At 40.8% G+C, this 17,928-nt stretch overlaps 1 long non-coding RNA gene across 1 annotated transcript; it reads left to right on the forward strand.

Annotated features, from left to right (window-relative positions):
- The first annotated feature begins 5,043 nt into the window (after window positions 1-5,043).
- LOC115293992 lies at window positions 5,044-17,928 on the forward strand. Its single transcript, XR_003909697.1, has 6 exons — window positions 5,044-5,241; window positions 5,807-5,962; window positions 6,079-6,301; window positions 8,048-8,184; window positions 13,429-13,492; window positions 17,833-17,928. It is a non-coding gene; the product is annotated as an uncharacterized LOC115293992 (long non-coding RNA).

Consider the following 17,928-nt stretch of genomic DNA (forward strand, 5'->3'; position numbering starts at 1 on the left):
AGAGTAAGATCCCAGGAAAATAGCTTCTTTCCATCCAGGTTTTTTTTTTCCTTTTCTCACGATCACCCTGTTTGTTTTTTTTTAAGTTAGTTTCTCAGACTCTGAACACAGGAGGAAACTAAGCAGGTGTTGAGGGCCTCATTCTCCTGGGGAATATACTAGAGCAATGTTGTTTTGAGACCAGAAATGATGTAATCAGGTCACTGGCAACAGAACAGAATGGAGACTCTGGGGTTTTAGGTCTTGGGTGGGTGGGAGGGGGGTGGGGGATGTTAAGAGACAGAACACTGTAGGCGGGTGTGGGGGAGTCTAGTATGTCCAATCTAAGAGAACAGATTTCAGGTTTGCATAACTTCTGTTTCTAGGCTAGTTGACCTTAGTCAAGTTGCTGGACTACTCTAAGCTTTAGGGTTTTTTGTTTGTTTGTTTTCATTTGTAGAAAAGGAGCTACTATTTTCCACCTAGTCAAGTTGCGTAGGCTAAGTAAAATGATAGGTGTAAAGTGCCTGGCATGTTCTACCTAGAAAGCACTCAACAAATGATCATTATTGTTAATCCTAGTAAGATTTAGAGCATGTGTGGGTTTTATTAAAATAATAATATTCTTCATGGTGTGTACAAGACTGGCATTGGCCCTGAGCCCTCCCTCCCTGGAGGCTCGAGGGACAGATAATAAACTCCTGTGAGTGAGGGCTCCTTGGGTGGATGATAGAACACCAAATGTTCTCAGTTTGAGGTCAGCCCCAGCTCTCAGACTCACCTGGAAAATGCCTGAGGGTGAGGGAGAGATGCCCACTCTGGATTCTCTCCAGGGCAGCAGTGGGTTAGTCTTTTGACAGATGAGGAGAATTCCAGCTGAAAATACAGATTTAGGAATCGCGATTCTCGCCATCACATGGGCCTATAAGAATATCGCTTTGAATCTTTCCCCCAGTCTGTTAAAACTATTCTGATGTTGACCGCAATTCAGAGCTTCACTTCTCTAAACCACTAAACCACTAGCTTCTGGAAATTGTTGCCCAAGATGAGAGGATTTAGTAGGCATGGTTCCGGGAGTGTGTCTGTTACACAGTCAACTGCATTTGTATCTTTTCTGTATCAGGCAGGAGAGGCTAGGGTATGCAGTAGAAACCAAGGGCCCTAAAATGTCAAAGGCTTAAAACAACAAAGGTTATTTTGCTCACACTACATGTCCAGATCAGAGTCATCTGTTCCTGGCAGAGGGAAAGCGGACATATAAAATCATATTCTGACTCTTACAGACGATGGCCCACCTTCCCGTAGCCCCCATTCCTACAGTCACACCTAACTTTAAGCAAAGCGTTCTCTGGTCACTGTGTCAGTATTTCTCCCTAATGGTCCTGTAGACAGCGAGATCTGAGGGGTGTCTCAAACCTTTGAAATCGTTTGGCTTGAAACTGCAGAGGACTGACCAATGATCTAATGAAAAGGAAGCAGGATGGGGATTTTTGAATGCCTGCTAAGAGTCTCTTTTGAGAAAACAATAATGTTTCATCTGCTCACTGGGTTTAAAACTAAATCTGTTCCATGCCTTACAATTAAGCCTTAAAATAGAAAGTTTGGACAATGAAAGAGTCAAGATATATATAATAGCGATGTTGCCTTTCTTTGACATATGGTCAAAATAATCTTTGTAAGAATAGTATATATAGTAAATATAATAGGCTATAATAGGCTTAGTACGAATAATAGGTTTTAATAGATCTACTAAGAAAAAGAAATATATTGAACCTTTTCCAAGGGAGAGCTCAGGGCAGAAATGTCATGATAAGTCTCTATAGCCTCATTGCCTTATTGCTAATTAATTCTGCTTATAATTTAGAAGTTGAGAAAATAATATACATGGTTGAAGGATGACTTCAGATCACATCTTCCGCTTAAATCACCAAGGATGCATTGGTCTGTCTGACTGTTTTGAATGAAATGTCTACGTGAAGCCAGCAGAGATATAGCTAAGCCACCATTTATTGCCTGCTTATCATGTGCCGGATGCCGGGTTAAGCATTCTATACATAAGATGACATTTTACCATTCTCCCAACAAAGGGCAGGACCACTGAAGCTTTGAGAGCTTACAGTATTCCGTGCAAGGTCACTTGGAGACTACATGGACAGCCAAAGCCTGATTTTAGGTTTGCTTGACTCCAAAAGCCACTCTGAACCAATAACTGAACTACTGAGATTCCACCTAGGGGAACCACATAGTCTTGGCAGGGAATTTTGATTGGCTGTATATGATCTTACCTGGCTCATTTCCACATTTGAGGAACTGAGGCACAGAAGGGATTTATACAAGGATATATAGCAGATCTTATATCAGTCAATGACTAGCTCTAGTTCTGAAAGTAATACAGTAATGCTCCCAGTCCTCAATGGAGAGCATGATAGTTGCATTTGGGCATTTTGTGAAGCAACTGGCTTCAGGAAAAGTGTTCCTGGTACTTTACCCTTTCAGCTTCTACCGTCTCTGTCAGGTTTTTAGAACCTTCCTCCCTCAAACATAAGCCAAAGCATGACTGTGCCCAGAAATGGGAATAGCTTTTCTGGAAAGGAAAACACTGCCCAGGACCCCAAGTCCAGAATCATCTATGTATTTAAAATAATTTTTTTAAGTGTTTACTTACTTTTGAGAGAGAGAGACCAAACATGAGTATGGGAGGGGCAGAAAGAGAGGGAGACACAGAATTGGAAGCAGGCTCCAGGCTCTGTGCTGTTAGCACAGAGCCTGATGTAGGGCTTGAACTCACAGACCATGAGGTCATGACCTGAGCCAACCGACTGAGCCCCTGAATCATTTGTGCTCTTTAAAGCCTTGGTCAAACTTTTGAGTTGGCTAAATTCTCTAGGGGTCTCTTGGAATTTACATATCCCGGGAAGGGACTTCTTGACCTCCTTTTCTCTAAGGTCTGAGGACCCTACAAGATAGTCATTGATGTTACAATCATTTTTTGAGCACCTCCTCTGTGTGCCAGACATGAGCTGGTGATACTGTGGAAGAAAAAACATAGTACTTGACTTCAAGGAGCTTACAGTTTGCTCAGGAAAACAGAATATGACAGGAACAGTGAGACCCGTTGCCATTTTATTTGAGAGGCAGTGCCACATTTAACACACTTTCCAGTGATGCTTGAACAAAGCAGGCACTTTCCATGTAAGGAACAGGGCATAGTGGAAGGAAAGCCTGGGGACAGATGGGGACACACTAGTAATACATGATTGAGTTCATTGATCATTAACCCTCTTCTTTAACTTCACTGAGTTCAATTTCCCCCTCTATAAAATGGGGATGATGATGATAATAGTAACTTTGAAGGGCTATGGTAAAGATTAAATGAAGTAATGCATGTAAAACATCCAGCAGCATGCCTGGTTCATGGGAAGGACTCAGGAACTGTTGGCCAGAATCAAAATAACAAAGATGCCAACAAAACCAAAAGCTAGTAATAACTGTAACAGGGAGATGAGTGGGGGGCAGATAAGCTAGAGACTGCTGAGAAGAAAAGATTCAATCACTGAAGCTATTTCCCCAACACTAGTCACCTCTTAAAATGCATATTTGGATGCAATTTCCAACCCTTTCTTAAATACTCCAAGAGCAGGCCTCTTCTTAAATTGGTGTATGAAAAGAGTGAGATACATCTGAAGTGGAGCTGGTTTAAACTAAAACCAAACTACTTTCCTTTTTCTTTTCTTTCTTGTCCTTTCCTTCCCTAAGGTCCAGGACAATGAACCTCATTTAGATAAAAAGTATTTACCCAAACCCTAGTTCCATTTAAGACATTTTGGCAGGACAGTGAATAATCCCTTCTCCCATTGAGGAATTTTCACTCCCTATTATTGTCTATTATTACTGGACAAAGATGTCATTATTAAAATAAACTTTTCCCATAGAATGGCCCCTTTAGTTTGAGTCCATAATGGCTCTATAAGAGTGGAAGCTCTGAAGAGCTCAGATCTAGGATGTGGTAGGATTCTTTGGTGACAAGCAACAGAGCCACCCCTTGGTCACTTAAGCAAAAGAAATGGGTAATGACTTTGCTTCCAGATCCCAAGGAATAGCTGGCAAGCCAGGTTTCAGAAAGCACAGGAGTCAAGATTGCTCAGGGAGCAGAGCTAACAGACACTTTTGGGGTCACTCATACCAGATGAATCAACTTCACTTATTTTCAGTCTCTGTTTCACTTGTCTCAAGATTTACTTTCCTGAGAGAGAAAATCTGGTTGGCCAAACATGGGTCTTAGGCCCATTGGTCAGCCAGGGTACATCAGAGCACCTTGACTGACATTCCTACCAAGCCTGCCTACAATGGGAGTGGGATAGTCAGTTGCCTGGGGAAACTGAGGTACTGCCATGAGAAGGGAACTAGGTTAATGGGAAGGTAACAAGAGTTTTACACTACAGAGAGCCTCTAAGGTAGAGATGTATTGGATGAGTTACTGACTGGGGAAACCGAGGCACTGAATTAAAGTACCCCCTTTATATGCAGTTTCAGTTACCAGAGGTCAATCGCAATCCAGAAGCAGATGAACCTTCGTTGGATTTAATATCAGAAGGTCAATAGTAGCCTAATGCAATGTTGCAATGTTTGTGTTACTCATTTCAACTCCTCAACACACAGGCCTTTTATCATCTCATATCATCAGAAGAAAAAGGGTGAATACAACACAATAAGATACTTTGAGAGTGAGAGGCCACAGTCACATACCGTTTATTACAGCATATTGTTATAACTGCTCTATTTTATTTTGTTATTGTTGTTCATCTCTTACTGTGCTTAATTTATAAGTTAAAAGTTTATCATAGGTACACATGTATAGGAAAATAACATAGTATATATAGATTTCAATACTATCCGTGGTTTTGGGCATCTACTGGGGGTCTTGGAGTGCATCCTCCAAGGATAGAGGGGAACTCCTATAGTTTGCCTACAGGGTCACATTTAATGGCAGAAATGAACCTTTTCACTCCTTCCAGCCAAATATGAATTCTCTGCTTATTTTTACCAGCTTGCTAAAGCAATGGTTCAGAGACCTGGCAATGCATCAGAATTACCTGTGGAACTTGTTAAAAATAGAGGAGCTGGATTTGGCATGAGGCTGGGGCATCTGTATTTTTAATAAGCTTCTCATCTGATTCTACTTACAACCAACTTGGAAGCCTACTCCATCAAGTTCCCATAGGATCTGATATAGAAAAAGAACATCGTAGGACTAAAAATGGGGTAAGGTGATTTTAGGGAAAGGAATCAAGTTTGGTGATAAAATGTTTTTGAGGTCCCATTAGTGCTAGCTCTCTTCATGGTTTGGGGTTAGCGAATGTGAGGATAAGGATAATGTTTCCCTCTTCATGACAAGCTGGGGCCAAGGGGATCAGGAAGTTTAGGCTGTTGTCCTAGGAAGCCCTTACAACTGAGACTCACAAGGCATAGGGCTGGGGCCCCGCTAGGGCCCTTCTGATAGCTCTGTGCTGAAGGGGAAGGATCAGATTATATGGGTAGATTAGCCAAGTGCTAAGATCTGGAACACAGGAAAGGGTTGGAAAACAGGCTTGAACTGGCTCACACAGGAAAGGGATCGGTTTCCTTTATCTTTTTGTCTTAGCACAGCTGAAGGAGACAGACCCCTAAGTCTCTCAACCAACTTCTTTTCATTAGTTTTGATCAAGTGTGCTTTCCTTTCCCAGTGACTCAGAGGAGACTCCATTCCTAATTCCAGGGTAGATATTGCTGAGCCTACATATTCTCTCTCCTAAGAACATCCTTTCTTCTGGCTCTGGACACTGTTCAGGTTTGGCTGAGACTCCTGGAACTACTGCAGACATCTTGCTACCAGCCTGCTGATAAGGCTGACCCAAAAGCAGAGAGCAGAGCCAAAGGAATTGCAGAAAAGCAGTATGAGAATATTTGTGGATCGGCCTTGATCTATCCCTGAACTTCTTATTAGGTAAGATCATAAAATTTTCTGTTGTTTGTTCTGGTTGTCTTTTGCTATGAAATAATTAGCCAGAAACGGAGTGTCTTAAAAGAGTAACTCTTTTATTATACTTCACAATTTTGTAGGTCTTGGAAACCAAGCAGGGCTCAGGTAGGTGATCCTTCTGTTCCAGGTAGCATCAACTGAGCTCACTCAGTTGTATTCAGCAGGCCAATGATGGTCTGAAGAGTCCAAGATGGCTTCCCTCACATATTTGACATCTTGGCGTTGATGGCTGGTAGTCTGGACTCAGCTGGGACCTTCAAGCAGAGCACGTCTACGAGGCCTCTCCAGCATGGCCATCTCAAGGTAGTCAGACTTCTTACATGGGGCTCAGGGTTCTCAGAGAAAGTTCTAAGAGGCAGGAAGTGGAAGCTGCCGGTCTCTTCAGGACCAGGCATGGATTAGCACAGAATCACTTGGGCTGTATGCTCTGGGTCAAAGCAGGCATAAAGCCTGCCCCAGATTCAAGAGGAGGTGTCATAGACTTTACCTCTTGATGGGAAAGTTTCAAAACATTTATGGCTATCTTTAATTCTCCACATTATTTAATTCAATTGGAGACAAATTTTCTGTTATTTACAGACAAAAGGATCCTAAATAATTAAAGAAATTCAAGGTTCTTTCAACTCTGGGAAGAGATTTCTTCCTGTTTCTCTAACTCAGGGGTCTGTAAACTTTTCCCACAAAAGCCAGATAGTAAATATTTTAGATTTTATAGGCCACACGGTCTCTCAACTCTGCCAGTGAGGCATGAAACCAGCTATGGAAAAATATATAAATGAATAAGCATGGCTGTTTTCCAATAAAAATTTTATTTATGGCCACTGAAATCTGAATTTTACATAATTTTCATGTGTCATGAAATATTATTGTTCCTTTACTTTGCCCCCCTCCCTCAGCCATTTAAATATATGAAAGCCTAGGCACCTGGGTGGCTCAGTTGGTTAAGCATCTAGCTTTTGGTTTCTACTCAGGTCATGATGTACATGATTTGTGGGCTCAGGCCACCCTTCAATCCCCATATTGGGCCTTATGCTGACAGCATGAGGCCTGCTTGGGATTCTCTCTCCCTTTTGCTCTGCCCCTCCCCTGCTTGAGTGCACTTTCTCTTTTTTTTCAAAATAAATAAATAAACTTGGGAAAAAAAAGCACACAATAAAAGTATAAAAGCCATTCTTTTTTGGCTGTACAAAAAAAGAAGGCAGGCCCTGGGCCATATTTTACTGACCCCCGCCCCCTACTGTAACACATCAGGCTTGCTCTAAGCCCAAGGCCTTTGTATGTGTTCACCCTCTATCCAGAATACTCCTTTCTTTGGACTTCACATGGCTTGTACTTTCTCTTTAGTTGGGTTTTCACTCAAATATTAACTCTGCAGATCAACCTCAGATAGCTCTTTCTAAAATTGTTCCTTTACATTTAAAAAAAACCCAAAATTTTTAACATTTTTACTCATTTTTTGAGAGTGCAAGCAGGGGAGGGACAGAGAGCAAGGAAGACACAGAATCAGAAGCAGGCTCCAGGCTCTGAGCTATAAGCACAGAGCTCGATGCGAGACTCGAGCTCATGAGCCTCGATGGAGATTATGACCTGAGCTGAAGTCGGCCACTTAACTGACTGAGCCACCCAGGCGCCCCTACCTTTTCTTGATAGCACTTCTCACTGCCTGAAATTGTGTTCATTTATTCATTCACAATTATTTACTGCCTCTTCTCTACCCTCACTCGAATAGAATCGAAAGGAAGCAGGGATCTTGTATGATTCTCCTCTATATGCCCTTTACTTAGTACAGTGCCTGGCAGGCAGTAGGTGCTCTTTAGAGATGCGTTGTGTTTGAGTTAAATGGTTACAACTCAATTCTCTGGGGCTTGACAAGAACATAAAAGACTACTCAGTTTATACTCATTGATGAATAGTAAAAGCAGAGGAAGGAGGTCATCTGCACTTGGAAGTGTTGATGCTTTTGTTATTTTCCTGGGTTTCAGGCAAAAGCTGAAGGAAAAATTCTTCTCTCATGTAATTTTGCAGATAGCTATTTTCCTCTCTTGACAGATGTGAATGACTTTCCTTGCCTGCACAGAAGCTGGAAAAGGGAAAACAACCTTAAACAACTTTATTTGAGGAGGGAGAGTGTCAACCTGGTCATTGTGAAATACTGTTTGAAAGCTGCATTCTTCTAAACCACTAAGGTATAATTTCATAGACCTTGCCGAGATCCCTGACAGGAAATGGCAAAAGTCCTGTTCTGGGTGGCACAGCAATAATAGAGATGACTGAGTTGGGGACAATATCAGGCTAAACTTGTCCTCAGCAGAGGAGGGAGGAAAAAGCAGCAGCAGGTGTGGCATTCAGGCCAAGAAGGCTTGAGCGTGAATGGGGTACTAGTGGCGCTGGGCGGTGGCCAGAGCCTAGAAATCGAGCCCCAAGCTTTGGGGCAGAAGTGGCTTCCATCCAGTCCTCCAGTCCTGCTTCTAGTTATTAAAACAGATTGCTAGGGTAGAAAGAGCCCACTAGGGGGGAACATGATAAACAGGAAGGGTCCATGGGAAGCAGTGAGACTGTGGCCTTAGTGGTCCAGAGGATGTGGAGCTCTGTGGCTTTCGTGAGCTCAGGTGAGGAACAGAGAGCTGGAACAGAAAGAGCATCAAGTAGAAACAGAGAATGAGGCTGAAACTGAAGGCAACAAGAGGCGGACCTACAAATGCTGAGCATAACGTAGTAGGCTGCGTTCCTCTGCTAGTTGGGCTAAGGGAGTGCCTATGACTTTCGATAGTTGATTCTCTGTTGGCGAATGAAGCAGAAAAAATAATGATGCAATTATGTCTCTCATCCGGACTTTGTGGGCGCAAGTAGTGGGAAAGCTAACAAAATGTGACTAACACTTAAAAAGGGAATTGATTGTTTCATATAACTGAGAAGTCCAGCATAATGCTAGCTAGCTCCAGGTATGGCCAGATCCAAGATCACAGTGTCTTTCGTATTTGGTCAGTCTCTCTCTTTTTCTCTTTCTCTCTCAGAGCATATATATATATATCAGCTCTTTTTTTCCTCCACATTATTTCCATTCTCAGATAGACTCTCCTCATGATACCATGGTTCACATTAGCTCCTGATATGTATATCCATATATATTCATTCATCCAGCTTCAAGTTCAACAGAGTACCTTTGACCTACTTGCTCTAGCATGTCTGAGAAGTCTATCTCATTGCTTCTGATTGGGTCATGTGCCTGTGCACGAGACAGTCACTGAGCCCAGGGCATTGCAATGCTTTTTTGATCAACCCTGGGTTGCATGCTTTCCCTTTAAGCCCAGTGTAGTCATTTCTACCCTGGAAATAGAAATGGGGAAGAAGTGGTTTTTCAAGCAAGACTCAGATACTATTATCATAAGAATGAGGTATGGATGCTGGGTGGGCAAAGAACAAAAGAAAACAAAAAACAGAATTAGATGTCTACAGCTAGTAATCATCACACTCACACAGCACTGACCAGAAGCCACCACCTCTCTCATTAGTAGATGAACATAATACTAAGTAAATGATGTCGTCAGGACCTAGACATTCAATTGTTTCACACTGACAAAGCTACATCCTCTGGTTTGAGTCAGCATTAGGCAGTGAATACCAAGAATAGAAAAAAATCATCATGTGAGAAAATGAAAGTATTCAAACTGATTTAAAGCAAAAGCACAGAGTGGCACATATTTGGTAATTACGTTTGGTAACCAGAAATGCAACTGTTGCCCAAATACTTAATTTGGGCATCTTGGATTAGAAGGTGACAAAGGACTAGGGAAAAAAAAAAAGAAAGGCTCTTTTTTGGGGGTCTATATTGTCTGGATGCTGCTACAGTCTGCCTGCCTCCAAGCAAGTCTTTCCAGTCTCCACACTTTCCTGCTTCAGTAGCTCTCTGGTGCCCATTGAACAAAGATCATGCTCCTTGATGTGCTAAATAAAATTCTCTCTGTCCTGCTCTCAGCCTTCCTATCCAGCTTCACCTTAAAGAGTAGTAACTTGTCTCAAATGTCTGTGGTTTCCCACACTGTCATTGAACTGTAAAGATCAGGTCCTCTGCTGGCGTGTGGACTCCTTTGTGAGTTCCTTGAAGACGTGGGCATGTCTTGTTCATCCCTGATTCCCCAGTGCCTCACCAGCACCTGAAACCTTAACAGATTTAAAAAGTGTCTGTTGGGGTGCCTGGGTGGCACAGTCAGTTAAGTGTCTGACTCTTGATTTTTCCTCATGTCATGATCTCATGGTTCATGAGTTTGAGCCCCACTTTGGGCTCTGTGCTGACAGTATGGAGCCTGCCTGGGATTCTGTCTCCCTCTTTCTCTCCCTCTCCTCCACTTCCTCTATATATCTCTCTTAAATAAAAATAAACTTAAAAAGATAAGTGTCTGTTGAAGGTCTGTGTTTCTGTTAAGTGGAGCAGATAGATGTTTTTGCTTTGGTAGCTTTCGTGGTATGAAAAGATAACCCCTAAGATAGTAAAACTAGAGGGAGTTATTGTCCAAGCTAGGTTAGAGGGTTACCAGCAGAAACTAATCTAATTTGCATTTTTGGCCTAAAGGATTAACTCTAGGGACTAAAAGCAAATGCTAAAGACCCTAAAATATAAGCTGGTTTAATACCATGGGATCAACACATTGACTAATAAGAAGCAACAGGTGTTAGCCAGGATGTGGAGAGAAAGGAACACTTATTCACTACCGGTGGGAATGCAAACCACTGCAGCCACCGTGGAAACAGTATGGAGATTTCTCAAAAAATTAAAAATAGAACTACCATGTGATCCAGTAACACTACTACTGGGGAGTCACCCAAACAATATGAAAACAGTAATTCAAAATGATATAGGCACTCTGTTTATTGTAGCATTATTTACAATAGCCAAATCATGGAAGTAGCCAAAGTGTTCATTGATAAATGAATGGATAAAGATGTGAGATATATCAGATCAGATACATACATATCACATATATCAGATATGTATATATCACATATATATCAGATACATATCTCATATATACCAGATATATACAGACCTCACATGCATATATATCTCTCTACACATACACATACACATACACATATATACATACACACACATATATCAGCAATAAAAAAGAATGAATTTTGCCATTTCCAACAACATGGGTGGATCTAGGGAGAATAACACTAAGTGAAATAAGTCAGTCAGAAAGACAAATACTCTATGATTTTATCCATATGTGGAATTTAAGAAACAAAACAAATGAACAAAGAAAAAGAAGAGACAAACCAAAAACAGACTCTTAACAATAGAGAACAAATTGATGGTTACCAGAGGGGAGGTAACAGGTGATGGGGATTAAGGCGTGTACTTGTTGTGATGGCACTGGGTGATGGACAAAATGGTTGGATCACTATATTGAGTGCCTGAAACTAATAAACACTGTTATTATATGTTATATATGTTAATTACACTGGAATTAAAATAATAAAAAAAGAAATATCAGGCATTTCTCCAGCTAAAACAGTTTATTTACTTACAGTCAGATCATCTAAGCCTATGCTAAGTTTTCAGACTAATATTTTTAAGCTTAATTTGAGATCCATATGGACTGTCAGCTAGTTGGAGCAGGGTGCGTTGAGGGAGAACCATAGAAAATGAGATGAGAAAAGACGTATCCCTGGGTCAGATCATCCTTTTGCTTTTCTTTTGTAAGATGGAAAACTATTAGAGGTTTTTGATCAGGAGAAGGATGTGATAGAATTTGATGTTCTAGTAGGATCACTGTGGCTGCCTGGGGGAGACTTAACAACAGGCAGCATAGTAGAAATCAGGGGAGCAGTTAGGAGGATGCTGCAATAATCTAGGAAAAGTGTGATGTAGCTTGGACGAAGGATGTAGGAGAAGAAGTGGAAAAGCAGTCACATTATAGGTTTATTTCGAAGACTCAGGCAAAAGAGCTTGCCGGTAATTGGAAGTGGCTTGTAGAGAGGCAAGAAAGGATGCCTGTAAGGCTTTTGGCTTGAACAACTATGGGGTTGGATTTACCATTGGGAGGCACAGATTTGGGGAGAAAAGCAAGAGTTCAGTCCACTTGGCTTTTCTAAGTTTTTGAGATGCTTAGTTAGGTATACAAGCAGAGTGCTGAGTAGTCAAGCTGTGTGTACCGGTCTGGAGTTCAGAGGAGAGGTCAAAGGTGGAGTAGGTGTTTGGTGGTAGTTAGCATGCTGATCTGTGCATGGATCTGTGGCCCCGAGGCGGGTTGGGCTATTCTAGGAGGTGTGTGTGAATAGAGATTTTACAACTAACCTGGGAAATTCCAGAGTTCAGAGGATGGGAAAATTGAGGACGAATCAGCAAAGGAAACCAAGGAAGAGGGATGGTGAGAAAAGAGACCCAAGGACAATGAGTGGGAGGTGACCCAGAGGCTAAGTGAAGAATGATTATTGTGCCTGAAGTAACATACTGCTTACCAAATTCTAATGTACCCCAGTCTCTGGATAGTGTGTCTATGTGTGTGCATGTGTGTGCATGTGTGTCTGTGTGCATGTGTGTAATGTGTGTGTGTGTGTGTAACTCCTTTGGCCTGGAGTCATCCTGGTATCACACTCCCTTTGCTCCTTTTCCTAGAAATTCTGAGCCCCTGTGGTCCAGGACTTCAGTACTGGGTGTATGTGGTCACAATTTTGGTAGTTTTCTTTTCCTCTTGTGGCAGCCGCAAAATCAGTTCCCTTCCTTTCTACACTTTTAAGGAAAGACTGGCTGCTTATTCATAAAGTCATTCATTCATTCATGCATGCTTGCATGCATTCATCAGATAGCTATTGGGAATTTACAATAATGTACAAGTGTTGTTCTAGGCACCAAGGATAGAGCCATACTCCCAGCTCTGTCCTTGCCAACAGGGAGGTTACATTCTAGTGGAGTGGGGAGGAGGTAGGGAGACGGGGGAGATGATGATGATGTGTAGGGTGATCGGTTAACAAATAACTTGAAACTGTTACGTTTGCACTGAAGAAAATTATCAAGGGTCTGGGATACAGAATTACAATGGAGACTGAGAGGGAGAACTGTTTGCAACTGGGAGAGCAGGAAACCTTCTTGGAGAGTTAGATCCTGATCCCTCCAAAACAACCAGCGAAATCTTTTTCCTTTTTAGAGTCCTGAACTAAACCTGTGTTCCTAATTCCTAGAAACTCTTGAGGCTCTTGGTTTCCTCCTTGTTTATTGGAATAATGGAGAAAACCTATATCCAGTTCTGCCTTCATGGGCACATTTACCTTTACAATTTATACTATAAATCTGAAAAATCAGTTCTATCACAATTTTGTCTCACATCCACCAGAGGAGACAAAAGATGATCAAAATGGAATTTACCAAAGTTATCTTCCAGCAATGTGGCCAATTACCAGTTTATTTCACTGACATTATTTTTCAGACACGTACTACTGGGAAGACACTGTTCTAACTCTACCATTGGATCTTCACAACAGCCCTGTGATGTAGGTACCATAATCATCCCTACTTTACACACTTAAAATGCCTGAGACTTAGATTAGTTGTCCATGGTCACAGAGCCAGCAAGTGCAAAGCTGTGGCTAAAACCCATTTTTGTCTGATGCTTGAGATTTTGCTTTTGGCATTACTTCAAAGGTAGGCTCCACACCCATTATGGGGCTCAAACTCACCACTCTGAGATCAAGAGTCGCATACTCCACCAAATGAGTCAGCCAGGCACCCTTTTAGCATTACTTTATAAAATAAGATATGAGGGGTGCCCGGCTGGCTCATTTGGCAGAGTGAGAGACTCTTGTTCTTGGGTTCGTGAGTTCGAGGCTCACATTGGGAGTAGAGATTTTGTAAATAAATAAACTTAAAAAGAAAGATGATATGAGAACATTCTTAACATGTCCTATATCTGTCATATTCACCAAATTATTGTTAGCTAAGAAACTTAAATACAAGTTCACAAGTACTAGGATTTCTCCATAGTTAAATGATCTTTGGGGTATTTTAGTGACAAACATCTTTTAGTACTATTAGTCAAATTCCATCCTCAAGTAAAAGCATGGTTAGTTTGTGATTTCAGTCTTAAAATAAGCACTACATAGTCTTTCAAGAATGCTATAAGTAGAAAATCAAGGAAGTATTTCAAGTAATACAGATAAAAATTTTTGTGAAAACATCAAACAAATATTTGGCTTTAATTTCTCAGCTCTGTTTAAAAACTATAACTTCAAGATTTTTTTAAGCAAGCATGGTAAATGTTGAGGCTTTTAAAAGTTCATATAATAGTAATACAAGTTATAACATATTGGGTATTTATTACACCTCACAATGTACTAGGTAGATCATTTCACCTGTTCTTAACTATAACTCCCTGTGATAATAAATTATTGTCGATCTTCTAAAGGTGAAGACTTTGAAATGCACATAGTTAAGTAACGTGCTGAGATTCAAAATCATTGCGTCAAAGCCAGTATTTGAACCTATGGATGGAAACTAATGCTCTTTTCATTATACAACTTTATCTTCTATTCAATCTTCAAAAGAGTTCTTTCCTTATTAGATAATTTTCATTCTTTAAATAAGTAACCTTGAGGGAAGTATTTTTCTTCCCTGGTATTCATTTTCCTTGCCTTTAAGACAATATTATTGAACTGGATATTTTTCACAACTCTTTTAGCTCTGAAGCTACATGGTTCTGTGAGTCCATGAATAGCCCATTTCAAAGATAATTTGTTGGTGTTCAGTGGGATTCTTGTTTTTCTCATTTGTGCTTTTTGGGAAACAGGTAATTAAGTCTTTTTAAAAAATATTTTACTTATTTTTGAGAGAGAGGGCAATCGGGGGAGGGGCAGAGAGAGAGAGGGGGGGGGATGAGGATCCAAAGCAGGCTCTGCACTGACAGCACAGAGCCCAGAGTGGGATTCAAACTCAAGAGCCACAAGATCATGGCCCGAACCAAAGTCAGACACTCAACCAACTGAGCCACCCATGTACCCTGGAAGTTGAATCTTTTAAATCAATTTAGTAGGGGGGGGGTGTGAGCCTAGGTGGCTCAGTTGGGTAGACATCCAACTTTGGCTCAGGTCATAATCTTGTAGTTCATGGGTTCGAGCCCCACATTGAGTTCTGTGCTGACAGCTTAAAGCCTGGAACCTGCTTTGGATTCTGTGTCTCCCTCTCTCTCTGCTCTTCCCTTGCTTATACTCTATCTCTCTCTAAAAATAAATATTTTTAAAACATCAATTTAGTAGGAAAATCTACTGTTCTTTATACTCATGGATATGGTCCTTCTTAGTTGAAAAATGTTTCCTTGCTGACATTGTAATACTTATCACCAACAATAGGCCAAAGACATAGATTTGAATTGCTTTCTCTTTCTTTCAATTGTCCAAGGGTTAGCACAATATGGCTTGTGAGCCAAATCTAGCCTGCTACTTGTTTTTGTTTGGCTTACTAATAACTAAGATCAGGTATTACATTTATAAATGGCTGGGAAACTAAATTAGAATAATAGTTTGTGATACCTGAAAATTATGTGAAATTCAGATTTCAGTGTCCATAAATAAGTTTTTTAGAAACTAGTCACTATATTCATTTATTTATGTATCATCTGTGGCTGGTTCACTGCCACAATGGCTGAGTTGAGGAGGTGCAACAGAGCTTGTATGCTCCAAAAATCTTGGAAACTCTTTCTAGAAAAAGTCTGCCAATCCCTGGGTTAGTCTGTATTAAAGTAATTAAACAAGGAGGCCAATTGAGGTAGTTCTAATGCCTTGATAGCCTAGTAAGTGGACCAGAATCTAAGCAGGACTCGATGTACTGAACTGGAGAAAATGAAACTGAAGAACAGCCAATCACAAACAGCTACCCAGCCACCATGCATAAAGCAACCACGGAAGCTATAACCAAATAATTGCTTTGCTTTGCTTCCAAGTCTTCTCTATAAAAACCTTGCCCTTAGCTCCTTTCGGTGGAGCCTTCCAAACTATTGTTTGGTGCTTCCTGATTGGATTGATGTTTGCTCAAATAAACTCTTAAAAAGTGTCATGTGCCTCAGTTTATCTTTTACCATCGGTCATACCATATTGATTACTTACTATTGCTAGGCATTTTATAGATCACAGGGAACTCAACAGTGAACAAGACACACAAGTTCCCTGGGCTCAAGGAGCCATTTCTAAACTGTCAGATTAAAAATAAAACCAATGGGGCGCTGGGCTGGCTCAAGTCAGTGGGGCATGCAACTCTTGATCTTGGGGTCGTGAGTTCAAGCCCCCACATTGGGTGTAGAGAATACTTAAAACAACAATGACTAAAGTTGGAGGGACACGGGACTTGCAAATTTAAATTTTGCCAAAAGGATTATTTTTTTAATACAGCTATTACCTTCAACCATCATCATCTTTAAGAAAAAGAGTATGTTAATACAAAAAATGAGTATATCAGTACCAAATTGCTAGGAAGGACACAATCTCAAAATAAAAAGCACGCTTCCAATGAAATACATGCAGCATTATGGAAAACGCATTGCATTGTCACTGTTTTTCACATTTCATGATGGTCAGGGAAAACTTTGTCCTGGGCTGGCCTAGGTCATCAGATCAGCTTTGGGAAGGACAAGGGGGGTGGTTCACATTGCCAGTTTTGAGGCAAAACATCCTTTAGAAAATGTCTCACTTTTAACTTGGAAAAGTGTGAGTGTTTTACTGGTAGAGCTCTTCTGCTTCAGACTGTTACAGTCACTAATTTTGTAAGTCAAATTTTTCTGCAGAGGGTGTCGGGTAATACAAATGTAGTGATGGGAAATTCCAGAAAAGAACTAGAAAGGGAAGTGGGGAAATAAAGGAACTCTGCCAACACTTACTCTTATAGATCTAGCAGGTATTGGATCCCCTATGCCCTGCATTTAGATGCAAGATAACCCAGTTTAGTACTAATGTTTCTAGTGGCTTCTCCTTAGAAGGAAGTGGTGGCAAGAATAATTACTGAAATACTGCCCCCCTCCACTCCACCCATGCCACTTTCAGGAGACACAGCACCCACTAACAACCACAACATCGCCTCAAAACTGGAGTAATCTAAGAGAAAATGGATCCCCAGAGAAGAAAACTTACCCATTAATAAGGACTTGAGGTTGGATAGTGATAATTTTCCAGTCGCTTTAGGAAGCTTTTTAATTCCCAGGAACAAACTTTCTATTTTGCAACAACTGAAATAGCAGCCAAAACACTAGAAATGACGCCTTTCTCCTATGTGTCCCCGTTCCTGTTCCTATGATATTGTTCATTTCCTAAATCTGTTTCATAGAACACGAGCTCTACGTGATGTTATGGGGGAAACAGGATTGTGGCCAAAGAAAGGTGAGAATTACCAGGTTCAGAAAACTCTCACAGGATTATTTACTGCAGGACATCTCAGGACCTCTAATATGCTAATGTACCTTTCAAGCATGCACACATGTACATGAAGATCTGGGGGCAGGAAAGAGAGCAAGGTGGATAGGACTGCTTTTGTTTATATTACTTTACAGAGGTAAGCTATTTTATTTGGTTGTTTTAGTAGCTACAATTATGAGAAATAGACCAATTATTTTCACTGACCTGGATAATTCTGGGTCTGTAATTGAAATTATCTTTGACAGTTTTCTGGTTTCATCTCAGTCTTAACAAGCTTATTTTTATTTGATGGATTATCATGTTTCTTAAATATCTTTCTTCATTATTATACATTGCTGTAAATATAGATATTATCTGTAAGTGTTTAAGAAACCATTGTTTTTAAAGATCATTTAAAAAAATATCTGTCTATTTATTTTATGTATTATTTATTTCAGGGACTGAAGGTGCGACCAGGGGAGAATGGCAGAGGGAGAGAAACAGAGAATCTCAAGCAGGCTCCTAGCTTAGCCTGGAGACCAATGTGGGGCTTG

This window comes from Suricata suricatta, chromosome 6 (genome assembly GCF_006229205.1).
Source record: "Suricata suricatta isolate VVHF042 chromosome 6, meerkat_22Aug2017_6uvM2_HiC, whole genome shotgun sequence".
Classification (NCBI taxonomy): domain Eukaryota; kingdom Metazoa; phylum Chordata; class Mammalia; order Carnivora; family Herpestidae; genus Suricata; species Suricata suricatta.